Source organism: Pseudophryne corroboree, chromosome 3, assembly GCF_028390025.1.
Source record: "Pseudophryne corroboree isolate aPseCor3 chromosome 3, aPseCor3.hap2, whole genome shotgun sequence".
Taxonomy (NCBI): Eukaryota; Metazoa; Chordata; class Amphibia; order Anura; family Myobatrachidae; genus Pseudophryne; species Pseudophryne corroboree.
Window position 1 is genome coordinate 244,304,806 of NC_086446.1, and position 16,382 is coordinate 244,321,187.

Here is a 16,382-nt window from a genome sequence, read left to right on the forward strand (position 1 = left end):
CTCGCACTTCCTGAGCGTGATTCTCAGGTATGTCCAAGAATACACCTTCAGGAGTACAATAAATGACGCACCCCATTTTACACAATAAGTCTCTTCCCAGGAGATTAGTCGGTGCCGATGCAGCCAGCAAAAAGGAATGCTTGGTATGTAAAGGCCCTATTGTAATCTCGGCTGGTTTTCTAACAGGGTAGTGCTGGACTACTCCCGTTACCCCTATGGCTGGAATTGTCTTACCAGTGGTTCTCATGCCCACTGTCGAATTTATCACTGATTTGTCCGCCCCCGTATCTACAAGAAAGTTTAATGATTTACCAGCTACATTTATTGCAATCTCGGGTTCACTTCCAAGATTCTCAATCAATTTTACTGGCTGCAGATTACAGGTATGGCCACACCCCTATTGGGTATGGTGACCTCCCTGAATCCCGCTGGCAGCAACTACTTGTGAAGGGGTTAAATGGGAACTGCCAGGAGTTTGCCAGTCTCCTTTTGGGGGATATCTTTTTGTTTCCCCTGTATGTGGCTCATAACTCCGTCTCTGTGGACCCTGATCCCAATTTCGTGTGTCATGTCGTTGTCTAGGGGGTTGGTATGATCTTTGTGAATTTTTCGCTCTACAGTCTCGTGCTATGTGTCCCTGTTTATGACAAAAATAACATGTTACCACATTTGACTTACCCACAGGGTTTGGTGATCTATACAAAGGCTGCTTTGTGGTCAGGGCCTGTATACTTACGGCCATTAACTTATCACCTTGTGACTCCCTGTGTCTGGTGATATTCCGGTCGTGATCAATAGCAGCCTCTCTCAAAGTAGCCACCGACAGACCTCGCCAACATGGTTGCGTGGTCTGTACCCTTGTCTTTAATGCTTCTTTTAAACCATCCATTAGCACAGATACTGCTACTTCTTGATGATTTGCATTGGTCCTAATGTCCTCTATGCCAGTGTATTTTGCCATTTCTAATAATGCCCGGTGAAAATAATCAGCAGCTGTTTCTGACTCTTTTTGTTTAATGGAAAAAATTCTATTCCATTTGGCTACAGCTGGGAAATACTCCTTTAACTGTAAATTTATCCTTTTTACATTATCTTTGTTGTACACATCTGTAAGAGGTACATCCTGATCCAGTCCACAGTCAGCTAAAAATTGAGCTGCGTCGACATTGGAGGGTAAACATGCCCTCAGCAATATCTGCCAGTCTTTGTTATTGGGCTCTAAAGTGTTCCCTAGGTCTCTGATGTATTTCTGGCTAGCAACTAAGTCTTTTCTAGGATCAGGGAATTCAGACACTATGGTTCTTAATTCCATTCGGGAAAACGGGCTGTACATGGCAATGTTCCTGATAGGAGTGACTCCTGTAGTGTCCGTTTTCCCATTTGGAACAGCTATTACCCTCACGGGAGCAAGTTTAACAACATCATTCTGTGTAGATTCTACAGTCTGTGGTGAAATGGTTTCAGCATAGTGTATGGTGCCGTACTTACCCGTTGATACGACCTCACCTGTCCCTCCGCTAGGGGGCTTTGTTACTAATCTTATGGGTTGGGCCGTGCCTACTGTTGTTTCTGATATGGTGGCTGCTAGAGAGAGAGCCGATATTGTTGCCGATTCGTCCTCTTGATCACACTCCTGGGGAAAGTTCAAAACAGGGTACAACTTGCACGGGTTAATACTTGCATTGGTTAACTTATTAACATTATCCTTAACATTTATACAGTTGCTAAGTGCCTGTTTGTTACCCCCTGATGCGTCATTCTCTGCAACCAATTTCTCTCCTGATATGTATGGTGGCGGCGGGGCCGTGGCTACCAGTTTCCTGATAGGATTAGATCCCGCCGCCTGAGCCAATCCTCTCTGTATTTCACCCTCCTGTTGCCATAACTGCAAATAATCATAATGTTGGATTCGTCTCTTTGTTGATTTAATGAGACATATCCTCCTCCTTAAATTCATTAACACTTCTGGGCTGAAGCTACCTACTCTTGGGAATTTCTCCCCGTCATGCATTGTCATTCTTTCCCATTCATCACATAAAACTTCTGTGTGTGAGCCGTATTTTTCACACATTACGTACCTTGCCGACCCGATTGGTCGGTTCACTAAATCAACCCGAACCGAGGTTGATCGCCCCCTTCCTGAACAACTGGCCCCCATAATTTGCAGGTGTTGCTTGCTCTACCTCTGACCTTTATATCAGGGTCTTCAGCGAACCCTTACAAAAAACCAAAATGTTCACGATAGGCTGACGGTGGTGGTTTACCGAGTACCCCACTTACTCGCCCACGCCGACCAATACGCCCACACACTGATATAGTGCTGGCGTACTTGACCCAGGGCCCCTATGAACCTTTGTTTACTGGAACATGTGGGTGTGATCCGCAGAGCATTAACCCTTTCCAGTAACTGTGGGGTTGTTGGATAATTCCTGAGTGACCAGCGAACTTCCCTTTTAAAAAATAAAAAATTACACAAATCACGTCAGAATGTACAAATAGTGTTTATGACCGGGTTCGTACACAAATGGTACTGGTCAGACTAACTAATGCACACAATTACGTGCGGTACAATCGTTCAGTACATAAGCAACTAATCTTATGTACGGAGCGACCAGTGGAATCGACATTCAGCAGCTGCGAATTCCTTCAGCCTGAGCTTTATGGCCTATATGAGTTCCGCTCCAACCCTTCTTGGTGTTGGGCTACTTGACTCTATAGCGGACTTCCTTGTCTGCTGTACCTGGACCTCCTGGTCTGTTATGCGACCTCCTGGTCTGACCTCCTGGTCTGTTACAGTATGACCTCCTGGTCTGCTACACTCTAATGCTCTTTATGTGTTTAACAAGGGATGCCTCCCTAGCCACCATGTATGTCACTTACACGTATGTACTTCACGAGAACTCGATGATTTCTGTGGTTCAATCCCCAAAATTGTAAAACTTATATAATTGCAAAACACTCACTCATCACATGTACACTTTTGATTCTATTTCTATTTCTGCGCAGAAATTTTTTCTTTAGACCAGATGTGTTGGAAATTTGGAGAAGGATCTGTTAATTTAAATTTCGGATATTAAAATAGATTTGCGCTATTTATCGCGTTTTGCGCTATTTATCGCCTGTTGACAATTAACACTATCGTGTGACTTGAGTTACGTGGGCGTACCCAGACGCTCCGTTGCGTAATTTACGCTGCGTGCGTCGGCCTTTGCGTACGCGAGTCTCAGCCCTTTGTTAGAGACACGTGTACACAAAACCAATGTCCACCGTAACACAATGTACACGTTTATCAATGTAGATGATCCTCGATCCTCTACTGAACCCCACACCAATCTCTCCTTGTACCTTTAGGTAGAGCTGCGTGTGTGCTTTACACTTTATCCCTTAATGCATTACTTTTACACTTTAACTATGAAATAGCGACAAATCTCTCTTAGCACGTTTATCAATTATAAAATGGCAAACAGGAGAGTGATATATGAAAATACACGAATGAAAAAGAAATGCAGATATGTGCGTGCGTACGCAAGATAGAAATAAACAGTTTTAAAAGACACTAGCGTGTTGTTCTTACCTCCGGTTCCGGATTCCTTCAGCACCCTTTACTAAGCGAAGCAGACGCTTATCCCGTCAGCACTGCGAAGAATATGATCTCCCGCCCTTTGCTGATGGATAATGTCTGCTGAAATTACCTAGCAGAGATATGTGAAGGACAGGACGAGCCGCCAATTGATAAAGCTAAATATTTATCTTATTTAAAACCCTTTAAGAGGCCTAAGAACACTGTACGCTATTGACGTATGGAGTACCGTAAGGGTACGCACGTTGCGTAGCAATCGCTTAGCCGAGGTTGAGACCCTCAAGCGTCACGTTCGCTCACGGCCAAGAGATCACAGGCAGGCACGCTATTGGCTGCTGACTAACGTGATGGTTCGCTATAGCGTAGCGGACGCTCGGGACCACGAGGAGATCACCAGCGGCGCAGACGCTCACAATGTTAAACCTTTATATCTAAACCATAAACAATGTAATATGCAGTAAAACCTTAGTGTAGAGATAGGGTGTAGATGCAACACAGTGTAACCTTATTAACTTAAAAGCTGTTTGAGCGTCACCGACGCTCTGTGAATACTTAACACTATAATAAATACACAACTACCGGGCTTAGGGTCTAACGCCTTATATGAATGTTATACTTGCAAAAAGAATAATACAGTACAAGTCATACACTACAATATAACATAGACTAACTAACCAGGTAACTACACAGGAAATACAATACAATACTATTACGTTTAAGAGAATACGAGAGAAAGAGGAGAAGAGAGAGAGATATATGGCTCACAATAACAAGAAAGACAACATGATTGCGGAGAAAACTTACGCACAAAGGGGAACGATCGCATGCGCCTCTGGACATCCAGCTCCCGATTATCAGCAATGAGAACCGTTGAAGAGTGAGAGCTGGATGTGATCGGCTTGTCTATTTATGCCCCACACACAATACAATTCAATGGTCCCTACAATCTCATTGTTCATTGGACACAGGAATTCCTCCTCGCATTATAACAAAAGGTCATAGGTTGATTCATACAGGTGGGCTGTGACAATTTCCAACTGCTCAGGTGGGTGGGAAACTGGGTTTCCCGCCGCATGGATAAGTAAGTGCAAATAATAGTAAATGGACATAAACTTCTTATGTCCATAACTATTCGCACGAGCGATTAATCCGCTTCAAACCAACACCGGAATATTGCTAATTAAATATTCTTCCGATGGATACTAAACACCACAGTATTACTCCTGTCTGACCCTTCGTATCAAACAAAGAGGGATTTCTCTGTCCATGAACATGCTATATTAACTAAACTTTCAGAATCTATCAAAGGGACCATGATCTACAAAATACATTATATAGTGAAAATATGTAACGATTGAGTCGCACGCTACGAACACATAAACTCTACCGTAAATGCACATACCGTGCGCCTGCGGGTGCCCGCTACAGCGAGTATGCGCACGCACGGGAGAGCGCACGTATGCGCAGCGCGGACCTGTATGAGGTGCAAATATGGCAGTGTGCATCGTGATATTTTTCTGACTTTGACAACTACATTCCCCATCAAACCAACCTCCATGTGCACCATTCCTCACCATTTGATCTTTGTTTAGAAGGAATCAGGGAGCGGATATGAGTGAAGGTGAAGAAGGGACCTAGGAGACTCATAATGTATCTGCTGTATAAAAGTAAACTCTTCGAGGATTGTGGCTTTTGTAACATTCGGGTCACCTCCAATTTTACAGAAAAGTGCATGGATTTGTGAACCAAGATGTCGACATCTGTAGCTGTGTTAAAGTTTACAGCAGCCAATGAGCGGAGATGGGTGATCATGGGCAATACCAATTAGACTCATGACTGCATCTTGTTCAAAGGGGGTCATTCCGAGTTGATCGTAGCTTTGCTAAATTTAGCACAGCTATTATCATCTTCCCAGACATGCGGGGGGGGGGGAAGCCCAGCACAGGGCTAGTCCGCCCCACATGTCAGTCCACCCCCCCTGCACAAGTACAAAAGCATCGCACAGCGGCGATGCTTTTGTACTTGAAGAGTAATCTCGGCCAGTGCAGCTCCTGCGGCTGGCTGGGAGTTACTCGTCGCTGCCCCGGTTCGCAGCAGCTGCATGTGACGTCAAGCAGCCACTGCTACCCGCCCCCTGCACGCCCTGGCCACGCTTGCGTTGGGCGGACTGCGCTCCAAAAACGGTGTCAATCAGGCAGAGGCGATCGCTAGGTAACGATGGCCTTCGGCTGTCTGGCATGCACCGGCGCACTGTGGCACCGGTGCATGCGCAGTTTCTGACCCGATCGCTGCGCTGCCAACAACTGCAGCGTGCAATCGGGTCGGAATGACCCCCAAAGAGGAGATTTTGATTTCCAGGATGAGATTACATAGGAGATTAGAGAGAGTGCATTACAGCGGTGTTACCTAAGTTGTGAAGGGGAGGGCACGCTCAGGCTATAACTATGGCTTACAAGAGTCCAGAGTCTACATCTGTATGGAAGCTCATATTTTATGTTAGTTTGGGTACAAGTGAGTGCTTGGGAAGTGTCAATTTTCATTCTTGCCCTAGGTGCTGATATTTCTAGTTACGTCTCTGTTCCACTGCTTTATTTCTCCCCACAAACTTATTTGACTACTCCACTACATCTGGGGTACCAAACATAGGGTATCGTGTCATACTGTTAATCTGATGCCCTAATGCACCTCTTGCTTGCACTTTTGCAAAGGAGAACATCTCTAGGAGCACTTTAACAAAATAAAAATGTAAAATGCTCAACAGTGCATGTAATAAAATAAAAATAGTCCAGAAGTCCCCTCATTTTCCTGATTAATTTAAGCAGTATTGTAGAAATAAAAACAGAAAAGTGGAAATGAATTAAGAAGGTGGTTAATTTATGGACTTTGAAGTGACATTACCCTCTCTCTGCTATGCATATTTTACATTGTATCCACCAACCTGCAAATCCATGCAGAAACTGATTTTCTGGTAGAAGTCAAGGGAAGTGGGCATGCTCCTTATGAGCTACAGTAGATAGACTGTTGGAGGAAGGGGATCCGGACGTTAGGTCGGAAGCACATACATCGACAACATCACTACATCGACAAACATAAGGTCAACAGGGACATAAGGTCAACAACATATATGATTGACAACAGCAGATTGACAACATGTATGATCGACAACATGCATAATCAACAAACATGATCGACAAATACAAGATCGACAACACATATTTTTGATCGACAACAAGTAGATCGACAAACAAGAAGATCAAAAATATGTATGATCGACAATATGAACTTCGACAACAAGGATGATCGACAACACAAGGTTCGACAAAAGTCAGTACGACAAAACCAAGGTCGAAAACCAGAACATCTACAAAACAACAGATAGACAAACAATGAGATCGACACATTAAAGTTCGACCAACATTACATCGACACACATTCACAGAGACATAGGTGTAGATCGACACACTGAAGGTCGACAAATACACATCAACACTTCCACAGATAGACAAAACCTAAGAGCGACATATAACAGATCGACAAACCCTTTAAATCAAATATAAAAGACATAATAAAATATTGTTAATACCCAAACCCCGCCACTACTTGAAGCCGTGGCAGCGTTCCTGCAAATGCCAAGGCCACCAGCCACCCTGCAGTCATACACCTGAGGAGGGTGGGCACCCTCAGTCCCAGCCTTGCACCCCTTCTTCTCCCGGTCTCCCTACCCGCTAATTGTAGATGCCTAGACCTAGGCGCCTTTTCACCCCATTAATATATACAGGTGTAAGTTAAGATGCTCCCTGCCAATAGCGCACCCCCCGCTGCTACTAGATGCAGTGGCACTAAAGGTCCCAGCCTGCCACTCACTCCCTCACAGCGTTCCTGCAAATGCCTGGGCCACCAGCCACCCTGCAGTCATACACCTGAGGAGGTGGCCACCCCCAGTTCCAGCCCTGCACCCCCTCTTCTCCCGGCCCCCCCTGCCCGCTAATTCTAGAAGCCTAGACCTAGGTGCCTCTTCACCCCATCCAATAGCACACCCCCCCCCGCCGCTACTTGAAGCTGTGGCACTACAGGTCCCAGCCTGCCCCTCACTCCCTCACAGCATTCCTGCAAATGCCAGGGCCACCAACCACCCTGCAGTCATAGACCTGAAGGGATGGCCACCCACAGTCCCAGTTCTGCACCCCTACTTCTCCCGGTCCCCCTACCCGCTAATTCTAGACGTCTAGACCTAGGTGCCTCCTCCCCCCCATTAATACATACAGGTCTAATTTAAGACACTCCCTGCCAATAGCGCACCCCCCACCGCTAATTTAAGCCATGGCACTACAGGTCCCAGCCTGTCCCTCACTCCCTCACAGCGCTCCAGCAAATGACTGACCCACCAGCCACCCTGCAGTCATACAGCTGAGGAGGTGGGCACTCCCAGTCCCAGTCCTGCACCCCCTCTTCTCCCGGCCCCCCTACCCGCTAATTCTAGATGCCTAGACCTAGGTGCCTCCTCACCCCATTAATACATACAGGTCTAATTTAAGACGCTCCCTGCCATTAGCGCACTACCCATTGCTACTTGAAGCCATGGCACTACAGGTCCCAGCCTGCCCCTCACTCCTTCACAGCGTTCCTGCAAATGCCAGGGCCACCAGCCACCCTGCAGTCATAGACCTGAAGGGATGGCCACCCACAGTCCCAGTCCTGCACCCCTTATTCTCCCGGTCCCCCTACCTGCTAATTCTAGACACCCAGACCTAGACGCCTCTTCACCCCATCCAATAGCGCACCCCCCCCCCCCCCCCGCCGCTACTTGAAGCCGTGGCACTACAGGTCCCAGCCTGCCCTTCACTCCCTCACAGCGTTCCTGCAAATGCCTGGGCCACCAGCCACCCTGCAGTCAGACACCTGAGGAGGTGGGCACTCCCAGTCCCAGTCCTGCACCCCCTCTTCTCCCGGCCTCCTTACCCACTAATTCTAGATGCCTAGACCTAGGCTCCTCTTCACCCCATTAATACATACAGGTGTAATTTAAGATGCTCCCTGACAATAGCGCACTACCTGCCGCTACTTGAAGCCATGGCACTACAGGTCCCAGCCTGCCCCTCACTCCTTCACAGAGTTCCTGCAAATGCCAGGACCACCAGCCACCCTGCAGTCATAGACCTGAAGGGATGGCCACCCACAGTCCCAGTCCTGCACCCCTTATTCTCCCGGTCCCCCTACCTGCTAATTCTAGACGCCCAGACCTAGACGCCTCTTCACCCCATCCAATAGCGCACCCCCCCGCCGCTACTTGAAGCCGTGGCACTACAGGTCCCAGCCTGCCCTTCACTCCCTCACAGCGTTCCTGCAAATGCCTGGGCCACCAGCCACCCTGCAGTCATACACCTGAGGAGGTGGGCACTCCCAGTCCCAGTCCTGCACCCCCTCTTCTCCCGGCCTCCTTACCCACTAATTCTAGATGCCTAGACCTAGGCTCCTCTTCACCCCATTAATACATACAGGTGTAATTTAAGATGCTCCCTGCCAATAGCGCACTACCTGCCGCTACTTGAAGCCATGGCACTACAGGTCCCAGCCTGCCCCTCACTCCCTCACAGCATTCCTGCAAATGCCAGGGCCACCAGCCACCCTGCAGTCATAGACTTGAAGGGATGGCCACCCACAGTCCCAGTCCTACATCCGTTATTCTCCCGGTCCCCCTACCCGCTAATTCTAGATGCCCATACCTAGGCGCCTCTTCAACCCATTCATACATACAGGTCTACTATAAGATGCTCCCCGGCAATAGCGCACCCACCGCCGCTACTTTAAGCTATGGCACTACAGGTCCCAGCCTACCCTCACTCTCTCACAGCATTCCTGCAAATGCCTGGGCCACCAGCCACCCTGCAGTCATACACCTGAGGAGGTGGCCACCCACAGTCCCAGCCTTGCGCCCCCTCTTCGCCCGGCACCTCTACCCGCTAATTCTAGATGCCTAGACCTAGGCACCTCTTCACCCCATCCAATAGTGCACCCCCCCACGCTACTTTAAGCTGTGGCACTACAGGTCCCAGCCTGTCCCTCACTCCCTCACAGCATTCCTGCAAATGCCTTGGCCACCAGCCCCCCTGCAGTCATACAGCTAGGGAGGTGGAAACCCCCAGTCCTAGCCCTACACCCCCTCTTCTCCTGGCCCCCCTACCCGCTAATTCTAGGTGCCTCTTCACCCCATTAATACATACAGGTCTAATTTAAGACGCTCCCTGCCAATAGCGCACCACCCGCCGCTACTTGAAACTGTGGCACTACAGGTCCCAGCCTGCCCCTCACTCCCTGACAGCGCTCATGCAAATGCCCGGCCCACCAGCCACCCTGCAGTTATTGACATGAAGGGATAGTCACCCACATTCCCTGCTCTGCACCCCTTCTCCTTCCTGCCCCCCTTTCCCCTGTTCCTCCCCCCCTACCCCCTAAATATGTGCAAACTTACCTTTGGACATCTTCTCCTCAGCAATATACCCCACTATTCCTTGCTATAATCCAAATTTATTTTCTTCATCAAATATACACAAAACCGTCATTCTCCCTTCTCCTCTTTCTCCACAAACACCTTATACACTATCCAAAAGATAATCTTCCTTGAACTCTACTCAAAATTATCCCCACCATCACATTGGTTTCAGGACCCAAACTTGCTATTGACGGAAACTAATCCAATTAACGTCCACCCTAACAAAACCATTCTAATTATCCTATCTTCTCTAGCCTCCTCTTGTCTTCTCTCTGAACAGCTGACTCATCAAACACACATACAACCTTCCTATTATCATAGTGTCCTTTCAGCCTAATAATGTTATTTATGATTTATTATCTATTCCCTGCATCTATCTAACATACCACACCCTAACTATGTTATATACCCTTGCAATTAAAAAGCTTCTAACTGAAGACTATTCCCCGATAAAATCTGAACCCCCTATGATACTGTAACCAGTGGTACATACACCACGTGCGACCTAATGAATCCAACAGTTACATACGTGTCCAATCCTTTCTTCCCTATTATCAATGTTATCCTCCACAACAACGCTGCAGCCCTTATTTCACCTCCAGTCTCTACAGCACACCCCTTCTTTCCCCTGACCAAAGTCCCCTCTTCTCCCCTTTTATTTCTGTATGTCTAGAATTTAACACATTTTCACCCCATTATTAAAAAAATATGCCTACTGAAAGATGGTTGCCGCTAATAGCGCATCCCTCGATGCCACATTAACACGTGGAACTACAGGTTCCAAACTGCCCATCATATCATGGTAGTGCTCATGGAAATGCAAGACCCTACAGCCACCCTGCAGTCATACACCTGAATAGATGGGCACCCCCAGTCCCTGATGTCAACCCCTTCTCCCTGACCCCCCTCCAATATATTTTTTTATGCTTAGAACTGGGCGCATACTCCTCCCATTAATAAAAATATGTCTACTTTATGACGCTCATAGCGCACCCCTGCCACCTTAAAATTAATCTTTGGAACTACAGTTCACAGCCTGCCTGTAATTAACCTGCAGTGCTCATTGCAATGCAAGATGCACCAGCCACCCTGTAGCCATTCGCCATGAATGGATGGGCACCCCCAGTCCCAGCTCTTCACCCCTTCTTATCCCACCTACCCATTACTTCTAGATGCCTAGACCTAGGCTCCTCTTCATACCATTAATAAATCAGGTCTATTTTAAGACGCTCCCCGCCAATAGTGCTACCCCCGCTGCTACTTGAAGCTGTGGCACTACAGGTCTCAGCCTCTCCCTCACTCCCTCACAGCGCTCATGCAAATGCCAGTCCCACCAACCACCCTGCAGTCATACACCTGAAGGGATGGCCATCCCCAGTCCCAGCCCTGCACCCCTTCTCCTGCCGGTCCCCCTACCCACTAATTCTAGACACCTAGACCTAGGCGCCTCTTCACCCCATCCAATAGTGCAACCCCTGCCGCTACTTTAAGCCGTGGCACTACAGGTCCCAGCCTGCCCCTCACGCCCTCACAGCGTTCCTGCAATTGTCAGGCCCAACAGCCTCCCTGCTTTCATTGACCTGAAGGGATTTGCACCCACATATTCCTTATGTGCACCCCTTCTCCACCACGCTATTTCTCTCTAAAATATGTTTGCACTTTTTTCCCTATAAATTTAATTAATGACTATATATATCTTATATTCAGCAAACCAAACAGGACCAGTTTGTAAATTTACATTTTATTCATCCTCCCACTATTTTTCAAATAAGACATTTTAATTGGTCCACCAAGCAAAACGGTATTATTAACTCCACCTTCTTTCAAAGCAATAAATAGCCTTTTCCAAACACAGTTGGACATATACTTTCAGTCATTACTTGGATTCAAGTATTCTGTGGTTTATCCATATCCTATCTAATTTTATTCAACAATGGCAGAAGAATCAGCTTGTCGTTTGGTTCCTTCCAAGAGAGGAATGCTACTGAACATTGATGGATACCTTCTTGCTAAGAACAAGCAGCGCGGGAATGTGGTGTATTGGCACTGCACGGAGAGGCAGACAGGCCCTTGCACTTGATTTGCTAAGACAACGATTGTGGCTGGACAGCATCAGCTCAACACTCATGGAGAACACCATCATGCCCCTAAACCTGAAAAAACTGATGTGGCTATAGCTCAGGCAGTTATCAAACAACGTGCTCGGGATACCAATGTTCTCCCTTCTCTCATTATTCAATCTGGAACTGCAGATATGCCGTCTACAAGTGCTCCCTGTATGCCCAACAGGGAATGTCTACGACAACTAGCAAAACAAGCCAGGAGAGAAGATTGCCCTGCAGAACCAACCTCCCTGGATGAAATTGATATCCCACAACATTTGGCACACATAAATGACATTCAATTTTTGACAAAGGACACTGCTTTCAATAATGAACAAATCCTTTTATTTATTACTGAATCCAACTTAAGAAAACTTCATGAAGCAGCTTGTTGGGTTATGGATGGCACTTTTAAAACTTGCCCCACCTTATTTTGTCAAATCTACTCCATACATGCTATGATTGGAACGGATGAAGCAGCACAAAGATTTGTTCCTCTTGTGTATGGATTGCTGAGTAGCAAGAGTCAAGATTGCTATAGTGGATTTCTTGAAGATCTTCAGGATTATGCATTACAATTTGACATTCAGTTTGCTCCACAGTTCATATTAACTGATTTTGAAAATGCAGCAATTCAAGCTGCAAAGGATGTATTTTCTGCCAGCACACATGTGTTGTCTGTTTCATCTAGGACAAAACATTCGGAGAAAAATACAATCGTTTGGACTTGCTACGCAATATGGACGTGACCATTCATTCTGTCTTAAACTAAGGCATCTTCAAGCACTTGCTTTTATTCCCACTGATGAAATCCCAGCTGCCTTTGAAGAATTAAAAAAATGAATGCCACCCAATGCAGCACCGTTAATGAACTTTTTTGAAGAGACCTATGTTTTGGGATGTATTAAACACCATACCAGAAGTCAAACAAGATCTCCCCCACTTTTTCCACCTAGAATTTGGTCTGTCCATGATAATATGCTTGGCGGTATTCCAAAGTCCCAAAACAAGTTGGAGGGCTGGCACAGAAGGTGGAATATAGTCCTTGGAAAAAAAAATAGGGGTCTACAAAATTATTATGGCTTTTCACAAGGAGCAAAAAGTAACAGAGAGCCTTCTAGAAAAAGTTACTTGTAATGTTATCAAAACCCCACCAAAGCGAGAACACAAAGCTTGTGAAGAAGCCCTCCAGAAATGCATTTCTCAGCTTGGGAATGTGGATTTGATGGAATATCTATGTTCCATAGCCTTCTATCTTAAACTCAGTAAAAAAAATTTTAAGCAAAACTTCACTTTTTTATACTACAAAAAATCATTTGGATCATACAATGACTGGATCACAGCCTCACTGGTATCAAATCAACAAACAAATATGTGATATTTAAAATTTCAAAATATTTTAAATGTTAAATGACATATTCTCCAATAATTATTAAACCAATTGTTTAAACTTTATTTATTTTTTGGTGTAGATATTTATGATGAATAACACAATGAGGAATGTTCTACAAGTTTAAAGGAGGAAGAATATAATCAATCTTTAATCAAGCTTCCTTATTCTGTGATATAATTCCTATTATTTGACAACTGTTCAATTTTTAAAAATAGATATATATAATAAAACTTTAAATTTCTAACTTATTAATTAATCTAACTAATTTTTCTGGTTAAAGTAAATTGTTATACACCTGTTTTAAAGTTATCTATCATATAATCTAACCACATCATTTTAATAGCATATTACGTTAGTGACGCTATTTCTAGGGAATACATGCGCGTGCATGTATTTAAAATATGCCTGGGACATGACGATAGCTGGTCAGAACTTACAAAATATTTATCCTTTAACTCAAAGCAACTCTGTTAAATTTGATTAGAAATAGTTGCAAAATGTTCATTAATGTATTCAGTTATACATCTTATATTTTAGGTATTCTGAAGTCTTTTTTTCTTCTTTCTTTATCCACATTGAGTATACCTAGATGTCATTTTCCAAGAATGTTCCTAGTTGACGGTCAAGGAAGGTAAAAGATAAAACGTTACTGCAAGTCAGACACCCACTTTCTGCCTGATTCACTGTCCCTGTATGCTTACATGTCTGTGTCCATCCAGGCACTGACCCTAATGCATTGATTTTAATTCTAAAAAAAAAAAGGCATCGCCTACCCACCCAAAAAAAAAAGACTCAGTATAATGCCCCATCAGCTTACCTGATATTCCGCTACTTTAAAGCTCGATGCCGGTCTCTTGGTTTAGTTTTGGTCCTCTGCATTTTCTCCTTGTGGTCCTTGTTATGATACTTGCTGCCCTTCCCCTTCCGTAATTTCTTGCTCCATTACTTGTATCTCCTCATGTTGAGTTACTTGATGCTCCTGTTGCGTTATTTCAAGATTTGGTTGTGCATATCTTCCAAAATCCAAAACAGCGGAATGAAGGTTACTTTGCATTTCCATCATCTCATTTTGTGTTTATTGTTTGATCTTCTGAACTTGATCTTCTTTGTTGATGTGCTTGTCCCATGTGGGATTCCCCTTGTGGATGTTGTGTGCTTGTTCCAGAAGGTGGAGGTCTTGCGGTGTACATTTGTCTTCCTTGATCGGTCATTAGCTGAAGGAGGTTGGCTATCATTCTGGAGTTGGTCACGGAATCATATTGCCAACCCACCATTTGTTGGATACTCTGCTGAATTTGTTGTGATTGGAAATTAAATATTTGTTGATTTTCATTCATACGGTCCAATAAGGAACCAAAATAAACAAGAGCATTTCCATGTGCCAGCTGTGTTGTCGTAATCTGTTCCAAGCTGTGCTGCATTTGTGTCAAGGTCTGTTGCATGTTGTCTAATCGATTATGTATTCTCTGTACATCTTTGAGCCTTTGTTGCTCCATTTGCCACAGTCTTCCAATGATCATACCAAATCCAACTGTATGTTATAGACACAAATTAATTTTTTAAATATTTAATAAAAATCATCAATGTTTTCAATTTTGAATTTTTAGTTTATAGTACCTGTCCCATGCAATGTTGCTGTGTTCTCCTGCGCTGTTGTGGCGGTCTCCTGCACTGTTAGCCTTGTCTCCTGTGCTGTGTCCTCCTGATCTATCAGCCTGGTGTCCTGCACTGTGTCCTCCTGAGCTGTTGGCATGGTCTCCTGCACTGACTTCCCCTGCGCTGTTGGCCCGGTCACATGCACTGATTCCTCCTGCGGTGTTGGCCTGGTCTCATGCACTGTGTCCTCCTTCCCTGTTGACACAGACTCATGCACAGTTTCCTCATGCGATCTTTGCCCGGTCTCCTGCACTGTTTCCTCCTGCGCAGTTGGGGCGGGCTCCTGCACAGTTTCCTTTTGCGCTGATGTTCTGTTCTCCTGCTCAGTTTTCCTCCAAAGTCACATTTCTCTAAAAGACACTCTTCTGCGTCTCTTGCTTCCTGAATCTGTAATAAAAAAAGATGTGTGACATATTGTTCACAAAAGCATTATTAAAAGCACATGAATGGTCCAGATTTGAGGTATTTTAAAGGCTCACCGGGATCAGTACGCGATACCGCCAGATGGAATCCCGGCGGTCGGAATACCGACACCAGGATCCCGACCGGCACAATCCCGACAGGGGGGCGAGCACAACGCAGCCCCTTGCGTGCTCGCTGCGCTTGCCACGCTGAGGGCATGGTGCCTCGCTACGCTTGGCACACTAATTTATTCTCCCTCTATGGGTGTCGTAGACACCCACAGAGAGAGAATATGTCGAGATTGTGCTGGTCGGGATCCCAGTGTCGGTATTCCGACCACCGGGATTCTGTCCGGCAGGATCTTGACCGCATCCCGGCTCACCACACATTCTTCAATAAAATTTACTGAGTCACTTGTTTTTAGGCATGGATATATTTAGATTCTTCATTATTGGCTTACCTATAGGACCAAATTTTTAAAGAGTCACTCACATTAACCTTTTTTTTTAAATAATCCGTAAGCAAGACAATCTAGCTAGGGCCCTCATTCCGAGTTGATCGCTCGCTAGCTGCTTTTAGCAGCATTGCAAACGCTAAGCCGCCACCCTCTGGGAGTGTATCTAAGCTTAGCAGAAGTGCGAACGAAAGGTTAGCAGAATAGTGCTGACATTTTTTCAAGCAGTTTCAGAGTAGCTGCAGACCTACTCCTTCCTTGCGATCACTTCAGTCTGTTTGGTTCCTGGTTTGACGTCACAAACA